General features: G+C 40.2%; 1 pseudogene across 1 annotated transcript; it reads left to right on the forward strand.

Annotated features, from left to right (window-relative positions):
* The first annotated feature begins 1,078 nt into the window (after positions 1-1,078).
* On the forward strand, positions 1,079-26,787 carry LOC149250255 (uncharacterized; annotated as a pseudogene). The gene is made up of 6 exons (XR_016266818.1): positions 1,079-1,810; positions 2,051-2,244; positions 20,961-21,183; positions 21,646-21,765; positions 22,180-22,961; positions 23,128-26,787. The product of XR_016266818.1 is annotated as an uncharacterized LOC149250255 (transcript).
* Positions 26,788-27,203: the final 416 nt, after the last annotated feature.

Raw genomic sequence — 27,203 nt, forward strand, 5'->3', positions numbered from 1 at the left:
AGTGATTTTTATTAACTAATTAAAGCCACTTTTAACCCTGAAAAATGCTTAATTTGCCTTCATGGTCACACCAACCACCCAAAACCCCTTTTTATCATTCTGCCCTAACGATCTTTTCAATCCAATTCCAACGAGCTATTACACCAAGGTGTTTCTTCAGGTAATCATCCCGAAACAACACCTTAAATGTAATTTATTAAAATATGTTTGTTAATAACCACGTTTTACGGGAATCGCTGGAATGCAGTGAAACCAAGTGTGAACTGTGTGGAACTGATCGTGATGGTGAAATATGGCAAGCGATCTCAGTCAGACCCCATAAAACTCCCCAAAACCCTCTGGGCCCACCAATAATGTAATCCAACTCCGCTAACCTTGCTGACATAAGCTCTGGAGACTCCTAATCTCATCACAAGTTACTGCAAAAATTTGGGAAATTACACATCCATACCAGTTGCAATTTGCATATATAAATCAACCAACTTTGGATTCAACTGAAAAGTATGGAAGAAAATGTTGCACCATGAAAACATTGTCAATCTATATTCAGTTGTTATTGCTTGGTTAGCAGACCTCCTTCCTTATTTTACTGTGTTATTTCTTTTGTGCTTGTTCATGTCTTTAATTTTGAATGATATTATGATGTTGTATCTCTTATAGATAGATGCACTGGTATCCAATTCTATTTATGACCCTTATCAAACATCCCAAACCTATGTAATAAAAACTTGGAACTCCCGAAATATTTTCTTACGTCATGGAAAAACATTTTTGTTCAATGTCCTTCACATTATATTGGGTTCTTTTGCATGTTTGTAGAAGATATTTTCCCGCAAATATGTAATTGTTTTCAATAGTTATCATACTAACAACCATTCAGTAAGGTGTTTATTTGACAAGCTCATATGGTATTTTTCTCAACTGGATAATGATTTAAAGGATGTAAGTGTTCATTTTACTAATGCTGTGTAACTCTCTGCATGTGAAATTGGTAGGCTTCTTGAATCTTTCTATAGATGATACATGCTTCTAGAAATAGCCCTTTTTCATTACTTTTTGTAGCAATAAAATAACTGCTCTTCTCTACTTTAATATGGATTGCTTTTTGTTACTTGTGAACAATCAATGTCTTAATGGCAGAAGTTTTCTGTCTGCATTTGATATGGTGACAGATCCACTCACTAAAGAAAAAGCACAGGGTTGGCTAGTTTTCCGATGGGCCTTGAAATGCATACCACATTTGATACAGGATATTGGCCAAAGTGACAAAATGACAGAAATTATTCCAGTTTATGGCATAAGTATTGAACCTGGTGTTCGTGAAGAAGCAATCCAAGTGCTTTTTCGTACAGTTAGGTATCTTCCTCACAGTCGCTTTGCAGTAATGAAAGGAATGGCTAATTTCATTCTTCGTTTGCCAGATGAGTTTCCTTTACTTATACACAATTCATTGGGACGCCTTGTGCAACTTATGCATTCCTGGAGAGCGTGCCTAGCTGAAGAGAGCTTATCCTATGATGGCAAGAATGTTAAGCATGCTAACAAACTCAGTGAGGCAGTCTATATGTCTTCCCCTGCACGACGTTTTGGAGAAACAAATGAATTCAGGGCTTCGGGAATGGATGCTATTGGCCTCATATTTCTTTGTTCTGTTGATGTCCAAATTAGACACACAGCGCTTGAACTATTACGTTGTGTACGCGCATTGCAAAATGATACAAGAACATATTCTCTGAATGAGCATGGTGATAAGAAATTAAGGAATGAATCAGAACCAACTTTTGTGATAGACGTGTTTGAGGAGACGGGGGTAAGCTTCTTTGAATTCAATACAGTATTTATTTAAAGTTTTTCATTTGACTAATTATTATTATCATACTATCCAGCCTGTTTAACAAACAAACAATGTTCCTGTATCAAGTGGTACTATAGCATCAATAGAGTTCTTTTTTAACTTTCATGCAGAAATATTTTGTTCTATTGCTGCACCATTTACTTACTAAGAGATGTTTATCATTTCCTTGCACCCTGCTGTGAATGGTTTTCATAGGATGACATTGTTCAACGGTGCTACTGGGATTCAGGCCGTTGGTATGACCTAAGGAGAGAATTGGATCCAGTTTCATCAGATGTAACACTTCAATCCATTTTGGAGAGTCATGACAAGAGTCGTTGGGCTCGTTGTCTCAGTGAACTCGTAAAGTATGCTGCAGAGTTGTGTCCCAATGCTGTGCAGGAAGCTAGGTAAGTTGAGTAATGGCATTATTAATATGACTTGAAATTGCATGCTTTCAATTTGTTTATGACCTTTTAAAGATCCAAGTAACATTGAATTTACTGATTAAAATATCAATATATATCCTAGAAAGTAAAATGCTCTCTTACATTTGTTTTTAAAATATGGATTTGGGCAGTGCCCTTATTTGATGTAGACTAAAATATAAGAAGAGATATGCTCCGAGGACTACAATTTTAATCTTCAATAAAATAGCCTGTGCTCACTTATCTTTTTATTGTTAATTAAACTGATAGCTGTTACTTTCTTGAATTTCTTGTTTTGTCTGTAATGCACTGTTTAATTGTGTCAATGTTTTATGGTTCATTGTACCATTGCTAGGGATTATTGATTTGGTTGCAGGCTTGGCTGTTAGTGTGGCACTTTTTTTCTCCTTCCTGAAATATACATCTAACATTTATTAATAATACATAGAAGTACAAGAAGGGTCATTTTTCAAAACCCAGCACCAATAGGCACACTGCTGAGTTGCTTGTGGCTCAAAGCCAAAATTCTGAAACTAGCAACCTGCAAGCAAAACCTTGATACTAAACTGTTAAACTACTTCCTCTCACAAAATCTAGAGATACTGCAGGAGCATAGTTTTAAAAATCGACCGGAATGAACCAGAAACTGGTCAAACCGACCGGTTCCGTCATAAACCGGCAGGTTCATTGCCAAGGCCATGACAGATGGTGATGGACCCACACAGACTCTTTTTGGAAGCTTCCTGGGTATTTTGGAGCTAAGTTGCCGGAAACACTGCCCTGGCCTCACGAATCTGCCGTTGGACATTTCGGATACATGAACGCGTACGAAACAGCCTTGAAATGTATCAGCTCCGTTTCAAAAATTCTGAAACGTTTGGGGAAAAATGTGCGCCGTTTCTGAGAGGGTTTTCCAATTTTGAAACAGATTAGGGAAATTGGGAATACGTATTGGTTATTTCGAAATGGATGTGGGGTTTTTAAAATATGTTTCCCGTATTTTCATGAATGCCAACGCCGGGAACGGAATTTGTTTTTTCATATCTTTAACCATTTACACATTTACATTTTTTTTTATGTTTTAATTTTTAAGTTTTAAGTTTTTATACATTTACCCTACGACTGCCGTCGGAGAGCCCACCGCTGCCTCTGTCGCCCGAGTCGACTGCTGCCTTTGCCGCCCAAGTCCACTGGTGCCTCTATTGCTCGAGTTGACTGTTGCCTCTGCCGCTCGAGTCCACTGTTGCCTCTGCCGCCTGAGTCCACTGCTGCCTCTGTCGAGACTGCTGCCGCCGGAGGTTGCTGCAGGGGCTGCTGCTGCGACGTAGAGATGAGACTTCTGCCGCTCGACTATTGCTGCCGTTGGAGAGCCAACTTAGTCAGTTATAACTTATGCTCCCAAACTTCAGAAACGATGGACAATATTAAATCAGTTAAATATTAAATAAGCGCAATAAATTTTGGGACTTTTTTCACTCTAGGAAGCTCAATGTTCAGAAAGTTAGAAGCAAAAAATGGACATTTATATCTTCAGAAAAGATAATTCACACTATGTTTCCTACGAGGACTGAGCTTTCTGTTTGGTCAGATGACTGTAATTCAACAAAGAATACAAATGTTAAATCTGTGAAGAACTCTGGCAACAGCTGTACATTGACATCAATAGGTTAGTTGCAATTCGCTGCAACTCTCTTAGTAGTTCCCGTTTCAATAGGAAAACAAGATCATTTTGGTAAATGAAGAAATTGGAGGATAACCACAGATAAATAAGGAAGCCGAGTGTGAGAAATTGAGGTTTTAGTCGCAACTTATACAGTGAAAAGCATCTTGAGCAAGCAAATAAAAGTCATCTTGAGCTAGCGAATACGAGATGCCTGAGAAACAATCCTTCACACTGGCATATGATCTGGAAGCATGTGGGTCAAATAAGATATATACTAGTCAGATTATCCCACCTGCATTATGATAAACAACACACTGAATAGCATAACAATGTTAGAGACAATAACTATTGAGACTAGCAAACTTCAGAGCTTTAATTAGGAGGTAAAACTCTTCCATAAAGGACTTGACTGAATCAAAAGATGTCCTCTCAATCCCAGGCTACAACTTAGAGAAACATTACCATAAGTCTTCTCAGAGGCTTCATATTGCAATGAAAGTCAGAGATTACCATATGGTTCCAGAAAGATGTCATATTGTCATTGTTTACCATAAGGCTTCAGAGTCCAGAGAGGCTTCAAAGTTCAAAGTTCATGTTGTAATGAAAATTGAATATTACCAACCTTATTCATTTCTCTTAAAGGGAAGGCATGGTATCTATTAGTGTAAGATACTATAAGATAATTTTATTTATTTCCAATGAATGACCACAATAAGTAGGTCAATAAAAGTCAAGACTCAAAAGTACATCTTTTATTTTTATTTCTTTAAAAAATATGTTTTACATTACAAAGAGAAAATGTACATATTTGTCAATTTGTCAATTTTATTTTGCAGTTTCATTTACATCATCCTCATCATTCATGGTGATTTCAAGTTTAGCCATTCATGAGGCAGATGAAGTGGAACTTGAAAATGAATCTGCCCCTAAAGTTGATCCAAAGTCACCACTTTGGAAATATGTAACTATTGTTGGGAAGATCCAAGGAGGGGGATCATTGGCATGGGTTTGCAATGAGTGTAAAAAGGAGTATAAGGGATCATACACACGGGTTAAAGCACATTTTCTTGGGTTAAAAGGCAATGGGGTTCGAATATGCAGTGGCCCACCTAAAGAGAATGGGATAGATGGAAATGGTTTAAGCAAGGCAAAACTTGCAAAATATCAGAGAGAACAAGGTGAGGTAGATGCTAAAGCAAATGAGGCAAATCCTGCCTCCCATTTAAAACACCCAACAAGGTTGGGAGCATCTTCATCAAAGCCTCCACTTCATTCTCATGGAATTGTTTGTTCAAAGCGTTCAAATTTGGGACTGCTTGAAAAAAGTTTTAATAATGACGCTTGAGAGATAATAGATGCAACTATAGCCCAATGCATTTATGCAAATGATCTTCCCTTTAACCTTGTGCAATCTCCTTACTAGGCAAAGATGATAAAAACAGTGAATGAAGTCCCAAGAGGGTACAAGAGCCCTGGATATGAGAAGGTACGCACCACATTGTTGAGTGCTGAAAAGTTAGATTTGGAGGCTAAATTAAGCCCCATTCGTCATTCATGGCGCATTTAAGGGGTGTCCATCATTTCTGATGGATGAAAAGATTAAAGAAATAGGCCTTTGATCAATGTGATTGCTCAGAGCCCACAAGGGGCAATGCTTTTGAAGGCAGTGGATTGTGAGGGACAGATGAAAGATTCTCAATTCATTGCTGACATCTTAATTGAAGCAATTGAATTGGTGGGGCCTGAAAATGTTGTCCAGTTAATAACTGACAATGCAACGATGTATAGAGCAACAGGCTTAATTATTGAAGGCAAATATCAACACATCTTTTGGACCCCTTGTGCTGTACATTCAATGAACCTCATGTTGAGCAAGATGGGGAAGCAAATTGAATGGATTTGAGTTATTTTGAAGAGGCAAAAGAAATTCAAGTCTTTATCACAAACCACCACACGTCCCAAGGCATTTTCAGGGAATTTGCTAAGTTGGAGCTCCTTAAGGTACGTATACTTTAAAGTTATTTCGTAAATTCTAATTTTTGACTCCAAATTCAAATATCTAAATTGGGTTATCAAATATCATGATTTGTGAATCATAATAGTTATTCAATCAAATTATGATTTTTAATTTGTTGAAATTTGAAACATTGGCAATTTGGAACTTGCAGGTTGCCGAGACTCGATTTGTTTCTCACATCATAGTCTTAACAAGGCTTATGCAGGTGAAAGATGCATTACAATCAATGGTATGCAGTTCTCTTTGGAACCAATGGAGGCAATCCCAATATGATAGAGCACAAGCACTGAAATGGTTGGTTGTTGATAATGAATGGTGGGATAGGGTGGAGTACCTCTTGGCATTTACTAAGCCAATTATGGATTTGCTCCGTATGTTTAACATAGATATGCCTAATTTGGGAGAGGTGTATGAGGGCATTGATTCCATGTTAGAGAATATAAGGTTGGTCATAAATGCCAAGAGAATGACTCGGATGAATTCTTTTACAGAGAAGTAAAAGATATATTGACCAAAAGGTGGAACAAGATGACCACCCCATTGCACCTTTTAGCCTATGTAGTGAACCCAAAATATTATGCTGCAGAGTTGCTAAGTGATCTAGAAAGAACTGCACCAAACAAAGACCTAGAAGTCGCAGAAGGATTTAAAAATGCTTTTAGAAAGCTTTTTGTAGATCCCGTAATTGGGCTTCGGATTCGTGCACAGATTTCTTATTTTGTGGGATCAGAGGGTTGGGGTTGTGATATTGAGTGTATAAGGGACAAGACCAGATTAAGTTTAATTGAGTGGTGGAACTTCTATGGTGGGGCACTTCCACATATCCAGAAATTGGCCATCATGATCTTGTCACAGGTTGCTAGTTCCTCTTTAGCATAAAGGAACTAGAGTACATATGACTTCATCCATTCAGTGAGGCGAAACAAATTGGGCTCTAAGAAAGCTGAGAAACTAGTGTATGTTCATTCAAACCTTCGCCTTCTATCACACAAGAGAGATGAATACAAATTTGGGCCCACCAAATTATGGGACGTGGAACTAGAGTTGTCTGACTTGGATATGACATTGAATGCCATGTCTCATATGAATTTGTTTGATGCGGAGTCACCAATAGGTGGATCTTCAAGTGGACATGGCAGCAATGTTCCCAGTCCCACTTCTAGAGAGGATGTGGAACCTTCTAGTGGCATGAATGAAGACATATTTGATGATATGTAAATGTAATTTATGATGGTGTTTTAACTTTTAAACTTTTGAACAACCATATGAATTATGAATAATGATAGTAGACTGCCAGTCATAGTTCATTTTGTACTTTGTACTATGTAGTAATTAGTATGCATTATTAATTTTGGTAATGATGGTGTAACTTGTCATGTTGATAACTTGATGATTGAAATTTGAAACAAAAACTTGATGATATGTTGAATCATGAATGTTATAATAATCATTAATGATGATGACAATGTTTATGCTGAATTGATGATGATGAATCATGATAGATCATAGATGATAATTGATTATGTATTTTTAGTCTTTAGATCTAATCTAGATTCTAAAATATGAATGGTAATATGAAATTTTTATCTTTTAATATATATATATATATATATATATATATATATATATATATATATGTGGCATTTCTTGCTGTATAGTATCCAGTTTTTTTGAAAATTTGTCGTATCTGTTTCAAACCTCGTATCCATACCCATTCCTGTATCTGTTTCAATGCAACTTAGTTTTGGAGGGAAAGTAGGGGTTGTTTCCCTCCAAAAACACCCTCTCCATGCCTTTGAAAGGAGCTCACCCCCTCATTTGCCTCGCATATCTCATTTGAAGTTTTTGTGAGTTTCATTGGGAGCTTGGAGAGTGTTGAATTTTTGTTGGAGTAGTGGAACAATAGAGAGTTTGAGCTAATAGTAGCCACCATGCCTCCAAAAGCCAAGGATACTACATGGACTCATTGTGATATGATTGATGGCAAAATGATCTGCAAATATTTCCAAAAATATATTGAAGGAGGGTGTATTAACAGGTTCAAGCAACATTTGGTTGGGATAGGAGGCCATGTAAAGCCATGTGGAGCACCAAATGAAGTAATAGGGCATATTAGGGCAGAATACCTTCAGAAGTTTGAGACTCAAGTCACTGAACCAGCAAAGAAGTTTGTGACTCAAGCAGTTGCAAAGTTTGGGAGTCGAGACTCAACCAACTAAGTTTGATCATGATGAGAAGTTTCAACTTTCAAAGTTTCAAGTGATAATGTTGATTACTAATATCATATATGTAGACTTGTAGTAGGCCAGTGGCCCCATAGCTTGTAGGCTTTGTTTTTGGACTCTAGAGGCCATTTAGAGCCTCATTGATTATATATTTTGTTGCTGATATGTATTGCACTTGGTGCCATTTTGATATTTTCACCTTTACATGGTATATATATGAGCAAACTTTGCATATTTTGTGTCTATTGGTTTGGAATCATGGTTTTAAATCTTAAAAACATTTTTTTCATTAAAAAATAATTATTTCATGTGTTTTTTTGAAACTGGTTCATTGAGATCTAACCAGTCTTGGTATGAACGGTTTCGGTTTGAAACTCAGTTTATTAGGTGGACCAATCCAGTCACCAATTTCGGTTTTTAAAACTATGTGCAGGAGAGTGACATAGTCTCAGAAGCAATGGATCGGTCCAGTCACCCGTTCCGATTTTTAAAACTATGTGCAGGAGAGTGAGATAGTCTCAGAAGCAACATCCAAATTAATCAAAACTTCCCTTTACAAAGCATATGGTGTCATTCAAGGGTGTATGATGACTTGGAAAACAATCTACAGATAGATGAGGCTACCAGGTCAACACCTTGCCACCAAATCATTGTCACACAAAGCTACCCGGGCACTATGATGGGGAGACCGCAACCCTGGATTCATGAATGCCCAAAAGGTTATGTTATTTTTAGTCTACTCATAGTGGTGTTTTTACAACACAAGCGTGAAAAGGATGGAACTTCTAGTAGCTGGTCTTCTGGTACCTTTTCTGTTAGTTTTTGGTAGCAACTGACAAGTGTTCTATGGTGTCTATGAGGCGAAGGAACACAAGAGGATAATTATCTACAAGACCCATAAATTATTTCTAAAGAAAATGCCTCAATTAGATTAATTATCCAATTATTAATTATTTTCTTAAGTCCAAGTTAGGAAAATTGGTTAATTGAATCAGGGTAGTTGAGGAAAAATGATTTTGCTCTAGAGACTTCTAGAAAAGTCATTTGATGGGGTCAAGATGATCTTAGCCATTGATTGTGATTGAATCGTGGCCATTGATCACTCAACGAGAAATTATAAGAGCAAATTGATGGCGCTTTGGAGATCACTAAGGCAGTGCGATTTGCAGTGATAGTAAGGGCATAGAGGGAGACACCAACAACGGGGTTTTAGCTAAGAGTTTGGGAAGAGAATTTCCAGAGAAATTCTCCTAATATTTTCTAGTCATTCGGAGGAGGAAAGGAGGCTAAATTGTTGTGCAAAATGGAGGTCGATTGAGCTAGTGCACATTGCCAATCTACCTAGTGCGAGTTGCAGAGGCTACAGTTCGATTTCCAGTGTCAGAATTAGCTAACAGAGGAGGTGCGAGTGGCCTCAATGTGTTGCGGGAGATAGTGTAATTGCCAGAACTAATTTCTGGAGGCTAAAATAATATCCCAAAGCCAATAGTGCACATTTCCAATCACTAGTGCAGGTAGCAGGAGGAGGGGCAAATAGGTAGAGCGAGGCCGAGTTAATTTTGCTGAAGAGAACTTGCATTTCCAGTTGATTTTTCCCGTCGAGAAAATTGTTTGCCAAAGCTTTGCTATTGAAAAGCAAGAGGTTGTTGTATTTCTCAAATTGCTGAACATTAATAATAATAAAACCCTTGTCTGCAGAATTGGTTTCCCCACATTGGGGTTTTTCTAGGGACTATTTGTCCAAAAATCTCGGTGTCAATAATTTTGTATGTGCATTATTTCTCAGTTCCTGTAGTTATTTGTGAAAATTGAAGTAGTGAATTAATCGTTATTTGTCGAATTAAATTTCTGAAGAAAAATAATCTCTAGTAAATAGAAGCGCTAACATTGCTTATGTATTTTGTCGATGATATGTGCTTGAGGAATTGAGCGCTAAACACGATGATATATGCAAGGGGTCCGCACTTGGGGATTCATAAGGGCAACGTTCCCAAGGAGTGGCACTAGAGCCAATGGTGTGCTTCAGTTAGTACACTAAGATATTTGTGGCCTGATGTCCACTAGATCTCTCAGCCTTCAGGTGTTTCGAGTATTTCCTGACCTTCATAGATGAATTCGCTAGGAGACCTTGAATCTATTTTTTGAAGATGAAGGACGAGGTCTTCAGTTGCTTCCAAGAGTTTAAGGCTTTTGTGGAGAACATGACAGGTAAAAAGATCAAGGTATTTCGGACGGACAATTGAGGTGAGTACACTGATAAAGTCTTCACAGGGTTCTGTGCGAAGGAGGGCATTGAGGGGAGTGGACAACTCCATACAAACCACAATAGAATGGGGTTGCAAAGCGGAAAAACATAATGATTGTTGGGGCAACAAAGTCAATGTTATATGACCAGGATATGCCTAAGTTTCTATGGGTAGAGGCATGTAGCGCAACAATGTACATATAGAATAGGGTTCCTCACAAAGGGTTGGGGAAGATAACACCAGAGGATGTCTTCACAGGGATAAAGCCTAAGGTCAGATACTTCAAGATCTTTGGCAGCATAGCATACTTTCATGTCCCAGACAATAAATGCACCAAATTGGATCAGATTGCAGAGAAGGGCTATTTTGTTGGTTACCACAAAACGTCCAAGGTATACATGATCTATATTCCTAGTAGCAGGAGGATCATCATGACATAGGACATGAAGTTCCAGGAAGAGAAAGCCTTTTGGAGATCTCGCGAGTTGCCAACAGATGATCAGAGTGGGGCCAATGGAAGTTCCAAGGGTTAAAAAGCAGTCACAAGGACAACAAAGTACTAGTACAATTACTGTCACGAGCAATAGCTTTGATATAGCAGGTCTTGTGAGATCTCAACAGACGAAGCAGCAGGGGCAGGTTGGGGAGCAGGAGGCTCCAACTACCATTAATGGAAGAAGTAGAGAGGTGCTCCAGACATTGAAGGATGCATAGGATTTCATGGGAGCTCCTAGATCGAGCACCAGAGAGCGTAGAAAGCCAAACAAGTGCAAGTCATTGGTGACAAAAGTCATTGATAGGGAGCCTTCCAGTTATGATGAGGCTGTAGAACATTAGTTGTGGCAGGATGCCATGATGGAGTTGATCCAGGTGGATAATGGTGGCCACTCGCCAATTCCACTTGGACCCCCACCATTGCTTCTTCCAATTTTCAGTTTCCTTAATTATAGCACAGTTTACTATTTTTAGCAATTTTCCGGGTCCTAAACTTTCGGAGCCATTTTGAGGCCCTAAACAACATTTTTTGGGAAATCTACTGCCAACGATTTTTTGTTTTAAATCGTCTTTTCCGTCGTAGTCCTCGGAGAGATCTTTCCAACGGGTTATCATGCACGTCAAACGGAGATAATATGACCAAGTCGCGACCCCGGGAAGTTGGCTGTCCAACTCAACCCAATGGGGCCCATAAACTCTTGGTGTTACATCTCCTCGGGTTAGGGTTTTGGTTGTTTAGGGTTTGCTCTTATTGTTCAATAATAAAAAGGCCCTTGAGCCTCATTGTAAGACAGTTCAGAGGCATGTAGCCATCACATCTCTTTTCAGAGATAAGCTACCATTGCCCTAGCTGGTTTATTTCCATTCTTGTTTGTAAGCATATTTCAGTGTTTTACATTAATGAAATGAAGTATTATTTCCGCTGCATCTCTGTGTTTATGGTTATCTCTGTAATTTGTTGCGTTCCTGTTTATTGATGAACAGGGGGTGCATGTGGATCCAGCTAAGATCCAAGTCATTCGGGATTGGCCATCTCCAACCACTCTGACAGAGCTTCGCAGCTTTGTAGGCCTTACCAACTTCTACCGTAGGTTTGTGTTGTGATTTTCTCATATCACTTGGCCCTTGAGTCAAGTCACCAAGCGAGGAGCGAAAACAAAATTCTTTTGGTCCAAATCTCAACAGAAGGCATTCATAGAGTTGAAAGATCGCCTCTGCTCGGCACCAGTTCTTGCATTACCAGAGTTACAACAACCATTTGAGGTCGAGACAGATGCCTTTGACTATGCTATTGGGGCAGTCCTTACTCAACAAGGGCATCCAGTGGCATATCACAGTGAGACACTTTCAGACACAGTCCGGAAGTATCCCACTTATGACAAAGAGATGTATTCCATTGTGCAGGCCTGTCGACAATGGAAGCATTACATTTTGGGGACGGAAACGGTCATCCACACAGACCATCGACCCCTGCAGTTCATATAGACCCAAGGGAAATTGCAGAATGATTGCAATCAGAAGTGGTCCACATACCTGCAACAGTTCCATTTGAATATCAAGTATAAGAAGGGCAGCACCAATAATGTTGCAGATTGCCTCAGTCGACCACCGATCATGGCGTTAACCTTCGTGCTCAACTCTTGTGGGAACGAGACTTCTAATTGGCCACTTCTCTACAAAAGTGACCCGAAATTCGGCCACACATACCAGACACTCTTGGAGGGTCAGCATGTTCCAGATTTTCACTTCTAGGATGCCCTATTATGCCACCTGGGTCACCTCTGTGTTCCTTCAAGCGAGCGTGCCAAGATGATTTGGGAAGCACACTACAGCCGGGCTGCTAGGCATTTCGGGGTCGAAAAAACAGTGGCAGTATTGCAAAAGTATTTCTATTGGCCGAATCTTCAACAGGATGTCGGGAAGTACATCAGATCATGCACTGCCTGCGCCATTGCCAAACCGACCATCAAGAAGCAAGGCCTCTATACCCTGCTGCCTACCCCTAGTCGACCTTGGGAATCCATCTCCATGGATTACATGTCAGGCCTTCCTTCCACTAAGCATGGAAATGACTGTGTTTTTGTGGTCGTTGACAGGTTCTCGAAGATGGCCATTATAGTGGCCTGCAAGAAGAATATCACAGCAGAAGCCACTGCTAAACTCTTCTTTGAACGAGTGTGGGTACACTTTGGGATCCCATAGTCTATCATCTCAGATTGGGACAGTAGGTTCCTTAGTACATTTTGGTCCAATCTCTGGTCGATGCTGGACACCAAACTCACTAAGTCCACAGCCTTCCATCCTCAAACTGATGGTCAGACAGAGGTTGTCAACAGGATGATCGTACACATTCTGTGCATGTACAACTCAAAGCATCCACACACATGGGACGAGAGCCTCCCTTATGTTCAGCACAGCTACAACCAGGCTCTCCACAACTTGACTGGCCACAACCCTTTTCAGGTGGGCTTGGGATTCCAGCCACTATGTCCCATTGATGTGGCCATGCCATTTGCAGCTACTCACGTGGATTCGGCTCATGTCCAGTCCAAAATAGATAAGGCAAACAACTTCATTGAGCACATCCAACATATTTGCCAGAAGGTCCATGACATTATGGAGAAATCAAATGCCAAGTACAAGTAGCGACATGATCAACATCGGGTGCCACACAAGTTTTAGGTGGTCGACAAAGTCTGGTTGCATTTGCAAAATGAATGCCTTACCGGAGCCTATCGGAAACTCAGACCACTCCGATATGGTCCTTACACCATTACCAAGGCTGTGGGAGACATTGCATTTGAGCTCAACATTCCCCCATTCCTTGGCTTGCACCCAGTGTTCAATGTGGACCACCTTCGGGCATACTTTCCACCATTACTAGACACATCCGACATTGCAGAACAACTCACACACACAGAGTTAAATCTAGATTGCATGGAACAAGCTGCAACTGATCGGATCATGGACTCATAGATCAAGCACACTCGCCAGCAGAATATCCAATTGTATCGAGTTGTCAAGCAGGCCAACTCCTTCACCAGGGCAAGTGGCTCACCAGGGACCAAGTTCAGTAGAAGTTCCCTCATCTCATGGAGGAACTCAACGCAATGGGGACCATTGCTTCCTAAGGGGGGAGGAATGATCCAAGTGGATAATGGTGGCCACCCACCAATTCCTCTTGGAAGCCCACCATTGCTTCTTCCAGTTTTTCAGTTTCCTTAATTATAGCATAGTTTACTATTTTTAGCAGTTTTTCGGGTCCTAAACTTCCATAGCTGTTTTGAGGCCCTAAACGACGTTTTTTGGGAAATCTACGACCAACAATTTTTAGTTTAAAACCGTCTTTTCCGTCGTAGTCCTCGTAGAGATCTTTCCAACGGGCTCTCATGCATGTCAAACGAAGATAATATGACTAAGTTGTGAGCCCGGGAAGTTGGTTGTCCAACTCACCCCAACGGGGCCCATAAACTCTTGGTTTTACATCTCCTCGGGTTAGGGTTTTGGTTGTTTAGGGTTTGCTCTTATTGTTCAATAGTAAAAAGGCCCTTGAGCCTCATTGTAAGACAGTTCAGAGGCATGTAGCTGTCACATCTCTTCTCAGAGATAAGCTACCATCGCCCTAGCTGGTTTATTTCCATTTTTGTTTGTAAGCATATTTCAGTATTTTACATTAATGAAATGAAGTATTATCTCCGCTACATCTCTGTGTTTACGTTTATCTCTGTAATTTGTTGCATTCCTGTTTAAATCTAGATCAGGAGGACAACTCCATCATGATTAACGATGTATGGGAAGTCGTGCCTAGACCTATGGACAAGTCAGTGTTAGGCTCCCGATGGATCTACAAGATCAAGTATGTTACAAATGTCAGCATGGAGAAGTATAAGGCTAGGTTCGTGGCCAAGGGGTATGCGTAGAAGGAAGGCATAGACTACGAGGATACCTTTGCACCAGTGGCTAGATACACTTCTATTAGGGCCATGATATTTCTAGCAACATAGATGGGATGGAAGATTCAGTAGATGGACGTTAAGACTACATTCTTGAACGGGGTGATAGAAGAGAAAGTATATATTGAACAACCAGAGGGATTTGAGATGCATGAGAGAGATATGCATGTATACAGGTGAAGAGGGTGCTATAAGAACTCAAGGAAGCTCCCAGGGCATGGTATGGTTGGATTGAGAGCTATTTGCGGCAGATGGACTTCATGAAGAACGAGGAAGATTCCAACCTCTACAATCTGATGGTAGGGGGTGAGCCACTCATCCTAGTATTGTGTGTGGATGATCTATTCTTGATAGGGTGTGTTGAGAAATCAATGCTAGTAGAATTAGGGCTTGATTTTTCTTTCTTGATAATTACTTGTGAATTATGTTGGCTTCTTTTACTTCTTTATTGTATTATATTTCATCAAGCAATTACCAAATTATGAGTGTATAAAGATCACAAGAACAAGAGACCCAAGATGTAGGGACTCTGCCAAGGCAAAACCCCTATCTAGGGGAAAACCCAGTCAAACTTCTTCCTTCAGTAGTTAAGACGAGATAATCCAAGACTCTTCAACCTAGACACAGAGTTCCTCCAACCACCAAGTCAGCGCTTCCTTCCAGCGACTTCGATCTAGATCTCCGACACTGTAGCAACAACACTTCAACCCAACAAATCCAGAACTTCGACCTTCCCAGTAGCAGAACTTTGACCTAGCAAATCCAAAATTTCGACTTTCCTAGCAGTAGAACTTTGACCCAGCAAATAGCCTAGTAACTTCGCATAAGAGGGAGAGGAGAGAGAGAGAGAGAGAGCCCAGAAACTTCGACTTGCAATCCTTCCTTCTTCTTCTTGAACTTTGCACTTTTCTGCACTTCTTGTGTATTGAACTTATTGAGTTGGTGAGCAAATAGATCAAATTGCACTTGTATATATAGCCTCTTTTGTGGGTCGAATTGTCCTCTTGTAGGCCGACTTCATGAGCCAAGGGCCGACTTATTGTGGAGGTGACAAATTACATATTTGACTCAATAATAATTCTTTTTACATGATTCAAAAGCCCAGGTAGGGTCTCATTAAATGGACAATGGCTCTAATGACTCAATATAAAACCTAGAAGTCCTAAATGAGGACCTTAACCTATAAAATGATGACCCAAGCATGAAACCCATGCTTTAATTAGTCATTGTAATAATAATAAATTTTTCTTTTTTATTCTTTGATAAATACATTTCATGAAGACCGAACCTAGTTACATTCTTTAGCACTCCCTCTTCACTAGGGAGGTATTCATAATTTACACATGTATACACAAGTACAAGGAAGATCTCAAAACACAAGAACTATGAAGAACTTAGGCACACACGGTGCCACAAACTAGATTCTTGACCAGGGCAGTCTATCTAGGTTGGACTAAGATGGACTAAAGCTTTCAACCTTTCTAGGTACCATTAGGCTTACTTGCTAACTATCAACCCAAGGAACTAGGTGCGTAATGCAAGGTCAGAGCTCTATGACCAATGCCACCCTCCCTTACTTCGGGAACTAGACATCAACACATATGTTAGCCAGATTTCCTCCTAGGCATTTTGTGTCACACAAGATGCCTCCTCAAATCTCTTCCAAACATTTATCATTAACAAGATTAGTGATATCAACCAAGCCAAGCATGCTTCTCAGATATTCAAACTTATTATTAGGAAGAGACTTTGTTAACACATCAACTACTTGTTCATCGGTCGAGACGTACTGTAGCTTCACGATCCCATCCTGTACCAAACTTCTAATGTAGTGGTACTTATTTTTTATATGCTTCATCTTTGCATGGAACACGAGATCTTTAGACATCTTAATGTTGCTTTGATTATCGCAATTTATCACAGTAGGACTTAGAGGTTTCTCAAACAAATCTGACAGAAGTTTCCTCAACCATACAACCTCCTTTCCTACTTCACATGCAACCACATACTTAGCTTCAACACTACTAAAAGAAATAATATCTTGCTTTCTACTCATCCATGAAATCATGACAAATCCCAAACTAAAACACCCACTAGTAGTGCTTCTTCCGTTAGTCTCACTGCCACCTCAATCAGAATCTGTAAAACCTGTTAACTTGACTTCCTTGCTTTCATACTTTAGGCAGTGATGTATAATGCCATGTAGATATCTTAATATATGCTTGGCAGCTATCGAATGATCATGATGATGCTCCAACTGAAATTGACTAATAATGTTCACAACAAAACATATATCTGGTCTAGTGTTTGTGAAAATTCAAGAATCCCCAGATGACTACTGCAGCAAATCGATATTACTTCTCCTACTTATGAATCCATGCAAGTTATTTACTGTGTTCCACTGTAAATATCGAAGTAAATACAACTGCAACCTTCACAATTTTAAATAATAGGTGGAGACAAGAATCTGACCAAGAAATAAATAACACACAAGTGACACCATTATTTTTGGACCAATGTCCTCGGAAAAACCCAATGTGGGAAATCTGGTGCAACAGCTGAGGGTTTGTATTATTATGCAGTAATTTATGAGTACAATTCTTCGGATGCCCAAACTGGCATTCCTATACAAAGATCTAACTAGACAGAAAGATAGTGAGATGATCTCATCCTGTCGCTGGGAAATCCGACACTGATCTGCGCTGGAGATGAGCCTCTGCGCAGTACTACATCACACCCACACAGTTACTGCATCACTGTTGCTGGGACTGTGCTGCACCTCCTCTTGATCCTCTGCTTGCTGGAAACTTCGGCCCTCTGGCCTCCCGATCTCACACCTCGGCTCCGGCACTAGATCCCGACTGTTCCCCAGCAGAAATACAGACTCCCTCTGAAGCTCTGCGCTGCCACAACATAGCTCTACGCTGTCTCTGTGTGGCCTAGCGCTACCTCTCCGGACTACTCTTTGCCCTCTCTGCCTTGCACTCTCCGATCAGGAAAACTTCCTTCGGAAAATTATCCTTGCCCCTCACTGCAAGAAATATCCTCGATCACCTTCTCTGGCAACTGTTGCGCTGCTCTCTTGAGAAAATTGATCTTTGATCTCTCACTCGATGTGTCTTCGAAATGCCCATCAAGCCTCTTTTTATAATCATCTCGTTGATTAACCAACAATCCAAATTAGATTCTAATCAATGGCTCAGATCATTTTGTTTTGATCCTCGTCTTCCTCTAGAAGTTTCACCCCTAGTTTAATTAATGCCTATTAATTATTTTAATTTCCTAAGTTTAGACTTAGGCCTTCACTAAAAATAATTAATTATTTTAATAAAACCCTCTCCGGGTGGAATTTCCCAAAACGATTTCTGGGTATTCTGGAATACATGTGTCCTAGCCTTCCTGCAAATTTTGAGGCTTAGAGCACATTCGATGCTACCAGAAATCAACACTCTCACTTAGCAAGGAATGTGCTCTATTAATGCAACCTGTTGAAGCATCACCCTTCTTTGTAACATCTCTCTTTGCGCTGCTGATGTTTGTCATCTCTACCCACCAAATATTACACAAATGCTGCATCCATGCTGCTGCTGACCCTGCCACTTCCAACTCTGCATCTGCACTGCAACCCTCTCCAACTGCTGCAACAACAACGTAAAATTATCCAAAATACTGAACCAAAGGTGTTCAGCGTAATGCATCTGCTGTTGGAATTCTGATTGTTGCTAGTCTCTACGCTGTCACTAAAGCTACTGCGCTGCTGTTGACTTTGCTCTGTGCCAACTGCACTGCTGGCAACACTAGCTCTGTGCTGTTTAGACTCTAGCGCTCCTAGCCACTGCAACTATCACTCCAACACTCCTCTGCATCAACTGACCCAGTCCATCTTGCTACTTCTGATATGGGCTCCCATTGCAAGGTATTGATCGAAGAGGTGGACTCCTCAAGGATCCCGCTCATCTGCAGTTCTTTCAAACTACAATACTAGATCACCCCACCTCTCCGCTGGAGGTATCTGGGCAATCATGGAAAAATCCTCCTCGATCTTAGCGGTTGCAGCTCATGGATCATGTTTCTTGTCCTTGTCCTTCTTCTTGAGAGGACACTATGTAGCATAGTGACCAAATTCACCACACTAGAAACATTTGATCTTGAGACGTCCTTCCACCTTTGCTGCTCCTGCTGCCCCTTTGATGCAAGGGATGCATTCTCTTCCTCCTCTTGAACTTCGTCCCACTATTGTTGCTGCTGTCAAGTTTGCACTTAACTAAGTCTCGCCTCATCTCTTCTTGTTGAAGAGCGATCCACATCCCTTCCCAAGCCACAATTTCTCTCTGCCTAGGATACTCTGGACAGATACTTGCCATTCTTTTGAGACTGAATTTAGGGCCAACCTCACCATCTCGGTGGGTTGAGGCGCTGATCCTACAGCTGCCAACGAGTCTCGGACCTCCTAAAGCTTCGATAGGAACGGATCAATGCGTTCCCCCTTCTGCATCCTTGTGGATTTCATTTGCTCCTCCGAGTAGATCTTCCGCTGCTTGGAAGATCGTTGATACAATGTAGCCAAGGCATCCCACATCTCTTTCGCAGTCCCTTTGCCAGCAATGTCACATACAACATGATCCCTCACTCCATCGAGGATCAACCACTTGATCCTCAACTATACCAATGAGAAGCCATACCTTTGGGGTCGGGAGCCCCACCTTCAAATACACAATCATAACAAGTGGGTGAAGGACCACATGGCTGGCTCAGGCGGCATAGATAATGGCACATTGAGCTATTTGGTCGCTGCAAGGGGCTGCTGGCTGAGGACCATCTAGGAGAAAAAATTTCTCCTATATACACTACCCACAAGTGGCGGGTAACAAGCCCAAAATTGTTTCTAATGCCAAAATTACAAAATTGTGCCACACTTTAGCAATTTATGAAATTGGGTATATCACGAACTTAATGTCTGCAAATGTGGGGTTTGAGTACAATTTATGTTTACAAAAAATTCTATACAAAAAATATCAAGTACACTCAAAACATATTGACTCACTGAATGACCATTTCAATTGACAGACATAGACATCAAATGATACATGCAAAACTAATTTTAGTTGATTCATAACTGAGCAGCTTCATAATAGAAAGGATGATAAATGATAAGCATGGTTCTCTTGACTGTCATTCCATTTTTCTTCTTTTTCCTTTGAACATTATAAAATATGTTCATGGTGATAAAAAGAAAGAAAGGAATCTAGTTTTTAGCGAGTGGATTCTGCCTGCTTTCTTTTCTCGGGATGGGCCTTTCTAGATCCTTTATTGTGTGTGAGTCAGTGATATGCTTGTATTAGGTTATTGAAGGTCTATTTTCTATTTCTAGTGGAATAAAATGTCATTATTCTCTTATGGAGTAGACATGTGCATCATGGGCTTGCCGCTCATTCCAGCTGCATTCCTTGCATCCATACTGCACCTGTCAAGTTCATATTCATTATTGGTTGGTAGTATGTGCCTGGTGACTACTATTAGTTTCTATGTGTTGTTCCATGAATATCTTGGTTTACTTTAGGAAATGCTTCTTAGGAATTAGTAACTAGATTCGAATTGACTGATAAATTGGTTTTGAAGAATTTACCCCATTTTGATCATGGGCTAGATTTTTCGCTTTGAATTCTTCCATCTCTTTTCTTGGGATGGGCCTATCTATGGCCTTTATGGTTTTTTTATTTAACGTTGAGTGATATGCTTGTATTATGTGAGTAAGGGTAATGGTTATTTATTTCTAGTAGAAAAAGAGGTCGTTATTCTCCTATGGAGTAGTCAGCTGCATCACGGGCTCATTCTCACTGCATTCCTTGCATCCTTCCTGCACTTGCCCTAGTTTGTATTCGTTGTCAGTTTGTATGACGTGCATGGTGACTAGTATTAGTTTCTATATGTTGTTGCATGAAACTCTCATTTAAATGTTTCTTCTGAACAAGTACTCAACTAGACTCAAATTGACTGGTGAATTTTGGTTTTGATGAATTTATTCCATTCTGATAATGAGCTAGAAATTCAGATGTCTTGTTACTTAGAGTGCTTATTAATTTATGCCATTTTTGCCAGGTTGGAGGTGACACAACGTCTTGCCCAAATCACGCCATCCGACTTGGGTGGAAAGGCAATGCAACCCCATGATACCGAGAACAAGCTAGAACAATGGCACATGTATTCCATGTTTGCATGCTCTTGCCCACCAGACAGTAGTGAAGGTGGCACCTTTGCAAGTGCCAAAGAGCTATATCATTTGATTTTTCCTTCACTAAAAAATGGTTCTGAAATGCAAATAGTAAGTGCAAGTGAAACATTTAACTGTACTGTTTCTGGATTGGTATTACTCTTTGGTTTCTTTACCCAATCATTTCTTCTTTGCATCTCTCTCGAAAAAAGAGAAAATAAAAGTAGTGTGCTTAGTTGAACGAGACACTTGTAGCTACATTATTAGTAATTTAAATATTTGACATTTTTTTAGCTTCTAAATTAAAAAAAATGGGTTCTTGTATGTGCTTGGTGTTATATTGATGACGTGATCAATAAAACGTTGCTAAATGGACTGTAATTTCTATAAATAGATACACTTAATTCTTTGGAGCTGTAAAATTCTTAACCCTCTAAATCTATGTAAATGTAGGATCTCTTGATCTTTATCCACATCCAATTTGTGTAGTATTGGAGTTCTATGAAACTTTTTAATAATTATCTTTAAAATGACAATATATTTTATTTGATGATATTGCTAAACTTTGTGCAGTATTATTCTACTTTAGCTCTGGGCCATTCACATTTGGAGGTCTGTGAAATCATGTTTAGTGAGCTTGCGTCCTTTCTGGAGGAAGTTGGTTCTGAAATAGAACCTAGAACGAAATGGAAGGTAAATTTCTTTCCCTATGTTGTACATTGGTTAGTAATTTTTCCGTGGCACCCTTTGGATCCTCCCCCATTTTGTTCTTTTAGTCATCCTCTGATTCTCTGGTTCTCTGGTCATCTCTTCTTCTCTTCCTGCTTTTTCCTATAGCTGTCTTTTGTGCCACCTATATACAGTTTTAGATTTGTTCATTTGCAGTTCTTTCAGAGATGGTTTAGAACTCACAATGGTTGACTTTGCTTTGTACATTTTGATCCTATTGGCGAATTTTGGCCATTAGTGGACACTAATATAATTTAGATTTAAATTAAATTAAATAATTTTTTTACTGCTTGCAAGATGAACACAGATTGGGAATTCAGTTATAATTGAGTGAATTTATTGTGCAGAATATGAGTTAATTCTTTTCCTTACTGGCAGAGTCAAAAGATCCGCCGTGAGGATTCACGAGTACATGTTGCAAATGTATATCGAATGGTTGCAGAGAATATATGGCCTGGCATACTAAGTCGCAAATCTTTCTTGCGTATTCACTTCTCAAAGTTCATCGAGGAAACCATGAAACAGATTGTGTCAGCCCCATTGGAAAATTTCCAAGACACGCAACCTCTGCGTTTTGCTTTAGCATCTGTGTTGAGATCACTTGCTGCAGAGATGGTGAAGTCCAATTCTGAAGGATTTGACCCTAGAACACGTAAGCGCTTATTTGACCTTCTTTCATCATGGAGTGATGACACAAATAATGCTTGGGTTCAGGAGACTGCCTGTGACTATCGGCGTGAAATTGAACGCTACAAGTCAACACTGAACATGCGTACTAAAGGTTCAGTGGAACGGATCTCTCTTGAGAAAGACATTAATGATCAAGTAGAATCAATCCAATGGGTTTCCATGAATGCCATGGCTTCTCTTATGTATGGGCCATGCTTTGATGACCAAGCAAGAAAAATGAGTGGACGTGTTGTTTCCTCGTAAATGGTTTTTTCCTGGACCCACCGCAAAGAATGCCATTTGGTTACTCACGAGCAGATCCTCGAACCCCTTTTAATTCTAAGTTTGGTGTGGGAGGAGCTTTTGAGGTGTCCTGCTCTGGAGGATGGGATCGACAGAGAGGAAGCCAATCTAGATTTTTACTTGCAAAAAGAGCTCTAACGAATCTTCTTCAAAGTAACTTGTATCTTTTTCCAGCATGTATAGACCAGGTACTTTCATAGGAAAGATTTCCTATTTCTTTGAAATTGTGATGTTTTGTGCTGTTGATCTCATGAATGGTGAGGCTTTTATTAGATCAGAAAGTTCTTTCATTAGAAATGACTTTTTCTATTGCATGTTTTAGTTTAACAGATAACTTGTGTTTCTTCTATGCAGTGCTACTCTTCGGATTCATCAATTGCAGATGGGTACTTTACTGTCCTGGCAGAGGTGTACATGCGGCAAGAACTTCCAAAATGTGAAACACAGAGATTGCTAAGCCTTATACTTTACAAAGTAGTTGATCCCTCAAGACAAATAAGAGATGATGCATTGCAAATGCTTGAGACCCTGTCTATTAGAGAGTGGGCAGAAGAAGGTGAAGGCGCAGGTCGATATCGGGCAGCAGTTGTTGGCAGTCTTCCAGATTCTTATCAACAGTTCCAATATCAACTCTCTGCAAAGCTAGCAAAGGGGCATCCGGAGCTGAGTGAACTCCTGTGTGAGGAAATCATGCTAAGACAACTAGATGCTGTTGATATCATTGCTCAACATCAAGTATTGACATGCATGGCCCCTTGGATTGAAAATTTGAATTTTGTTACGCTTCTAGAATCGGGATGGAGTGAGAGATTGTTGAAGAGCCTTTACTATGTAACGTCACGTCATGGCGACCAGTTTCCAGATGAAATAGAGAAACTCTGGAGTACAATAGCAAGTAAATCAAAAAACATTATTCCTGTGCTTGATTTTCTGATAACAAAAGGTATCGAGGACTGTGACTCAAATGCCTCCGGTGAAATTAGTGGTGCTTTCGAAACCTACTTTTCAGTAGCTAAGCGAATAAGTTTATACCTGGCACGCATATGTCAACAACAGACAATTGATCACTTGGTATATGAGCTTTCACAAAGAATGCTTGAGGATCACATGGAACAAGTGAAGAGGCCAAATGATGGCTTTATTGAGGCTGACCACGTTAATCACGTGTTAGAATTTTCACAAGGCCCAATGCCAATGCAGATGTTAGATCAGCAACCTCATATGTCTCCTTTATTGGTTCGAAGTTCTTTGGAGGGTCCTCTTCGAAATGCTAGTGGTAGTCTAAGTTGGAGAACAGCAACAGGTCGTAGCATGTCTGGTCCTCTTAACAGTATGTCTGAGTTGCATACAGGAAGATCTGGACAACTCTTTACAGGTTCTGGCCCCTTGATGAATATGTCGGGCCCATTAATGGGTGTGAGAAGCTCCACTGGTAGCCTCAAAAGCCGACACTTGTCAAGAGATAGTGGTGACTATTTTGTTGACACTCCAAATTCATTAGAAGAAATTCGGTCTAGCAATCCTGCTGTGACTGCTGGAGAATTGCAATCTGCATTACAGGGTCACCATCACTGGCTTTCCCGTGCTGATATAGCATTAGTACTTTTAGCAGAAATAGCATATGAAAATGATGAGGATTTTCGTGGTCACCTTCCTTTGCTATTTCATGTCACATTTGTCTCTATGGATAGCTCAGAAGATATTGTACTTGAGCATTGCCAGCATCTTCTTGTAAACTTACTATACTCACTTGCAGGGCGGCATCTTGAGCTTTATGGTGTTGGGGATTATGGTGAAGGAGAGTATAAACAACAAGTAGTTAGCTTAATTAAATATGTCCAGTCAAAGAAAGGCAGCATGATGTGGGAAAATGAGGACATGACTTTAACTCGCACAGAACTTCCAAGTGCTGCATTATTATCTGCACTTGTACTTAGTGTTGTTGATGCAATATTTTTCCAAGGTGATCTACGGGAGCGTTGGGGAGCAGAGGCACTAAAGTGGGCTGTGGAATGCACCTCCAGACATCTGGCTTGTCGCTCTCATCAAATATACCGTGCTTTACGCCCAAGTGTAACGAGTGATACTTGTGTATCATTGTTGAGATGCTTGCATCGATGCTTTAGCAACCCAACTCCACAAGTTCTGGGTTTCATTATGGAGATATTGTTGACTTTACAAGTAATGGTTGAGATTATGGAGCCAGAGAAGGTTATTCTATACCCACAATTGTTCTGGGGTTGTGTGGCTATGATGCATACTGATTTTGTTCATGCGTACACACAAGTTTTAGAACTTTTGGCTCGTGTAATTGACAGATTATCATTTCGAGACAAAACAGCTGAAAATGTGTTGTTATCCAACATGCCTAGAGATGAATTTGAAAGCAACCAGCAAGATAAGGATTTAGGTAGGCTGGATTCAAAAGGTTTTGACAGTCACAGAAATGCTGAAACTGGAGCAGAAACAGGAAAGGCTCCTGCTTTTGAAGGAGTTCAGCCATTGGTACTAAAAGGCCTTATGTCTACTGTCAGTCATGCTTCAGCTATTGAAGTTCTATCCCGAATAACGCTTCAGTCATGTGATTGCATATTTGGTGATTCTGAGACGAGGCTGCTCATGAATATTGTTGGTTTGCTTCCCTGGCTCTGTTTACAACTTCAGAAGGAAAAGGACCCCATTCTGGGTTTCGAGTCTCCACTGCAGCAACAATATCAGAAGGCTTGTTCTGTTGCTATGAACATTTCACACTGGTGCAAGGCCAAAGGTCTAGTTGAGCTTGCGTCTGTATTTTCTGCATATGCTGAAGGTCAGATAATAACAATCGAGGACCTGTTGAATCGTGTATCTCCTCTCCTTTGTGTGGAATGGTTTCCTCGATACTCTGCTCTTGCATTTGGGCATTTGCTTAGAATTCTAGAGAAGGGTCCTGTAGAATATCAGCCAGTAATTTTTCTTATGCTCAAAGCCCTTCTTCAGCACACTCCAATGGATGCAGCACAAAGTCCACAAGTATATGCGATTGTGTCCCAGTTGGTGGAGAGCACTCTATGTTGGGAAGCATTAAGTGTTCTTGAATCTCTTTTACAAAGTTATAGCAGCCTTCCAGGCTACCCAGTTGATATGGGGAGTTCAGAAAATGGGCATTTTCCTAATGAAGAGAAAACAGCTACTGCTTTTGCCGCGCAAAGTTCCTTCAAAGCTCGCAATGGTCCACTGCAATACTCAGGTGGCTCTGGAGGTGTGTTGCCTAATGCAGCTGTTGCACAAAGCAATATTGAGCTTTCTTCTAGGGAGGCTGCACTGCAGAATACAAGGTTAGCACTTGGACGAGTGCTTGATACATATGGCCCAGGAAGAAAAAGAGACTACAAACGACTTGTTCCATTTGTTGCTAATATAGTGCATCCAAATGGGACAGGCCAACCACAAACCCACAGACAAGCATGAAAGGTGTACGCATTAAATGGCCATTACATTGGTGGGAACAAATGACACTTAAGAAGGTTTGTAATTATGGGTTATTTGCACTTCTAAACTGCACCAACTAAAGGCTATTTGCATGACTACCAACTTAGAATACGTCTGCATATTCTCCATATTGTATGTTTGCTGACATACTAGAGGGTTTGCAGATGATTTTTTTATGTCAGAGATATATATCAGTTGTGTTGGTTATTTCCTGGTCAGTAAGCTCTGAGCAGATAAGGTAAAGTCTTCATGAGATTGGGTGTATAATTGATGATGATGTTGGAATAAACTTACTAAAAGGGACAACCTTCACTGAGTTAGCTGTTGGTGGTAATGTCAAAAAGTTTTGGTAACAGCAGCTGAGGCAGTTCATTGACCATACATTCATTGTAGATTTACCTGTGCAATAAGGTCATTATTTGGAAAGTCACTGTGAAAAACTTCAGCATGATTAAGCATCTTAAGTGCACACCAGACTCTATCTGGAGACTTATTTGTAAGCATGTAAGTTATATGCCTTGTTAGTTAGTGATTTTCATTTCAGCCCTCTGGTCTTCTCACAAGCTAATGGAATTCTTGAGGTGAAGCATTTTTTGTGTTCCTATTCCTCTTATTATGAGCTAAATTTGAATTCTTTTGCAGATTTCTAGGAATATTTTTTTGTATTTCACAATGGAAGGAATAAATAATTTATGATATGGTATAAACATGCTACTCTCTCAGGGAGGTAAAATCAAAGTTATCAAAACCAGAGCTTGAACTGGCTGAGGTCCAGTAATGGACCGGACTGGGACTGAAGAAAACCGGGTTGAAGAACTGATTGACTAAGAATGGAAAACCTTGTTGAAGGACCAAAATTTTGTTATTTTCCCTTGATGTCACATGGGTGGGCTTGGGGGTTCGAGGTACATATCGGCATTGGCACAAACCAGCTGGTTCCATGAACCAGCCTACCTGTC

This window comes from Pinus tabuliformis, chromosome 7 (assembly GCF_031772625.1).
Source record: "Pinus tabuliformis cultivar Carrire ecotype Pingquan chromosome 7, CPIR1, whole genome shotgun sequence".
NCBI lineage: Eukaryota > Viridiplantae > Streptophyta > Pinopsida > Pinales > Pinaceae > Pinus > Pinus tabuliformis.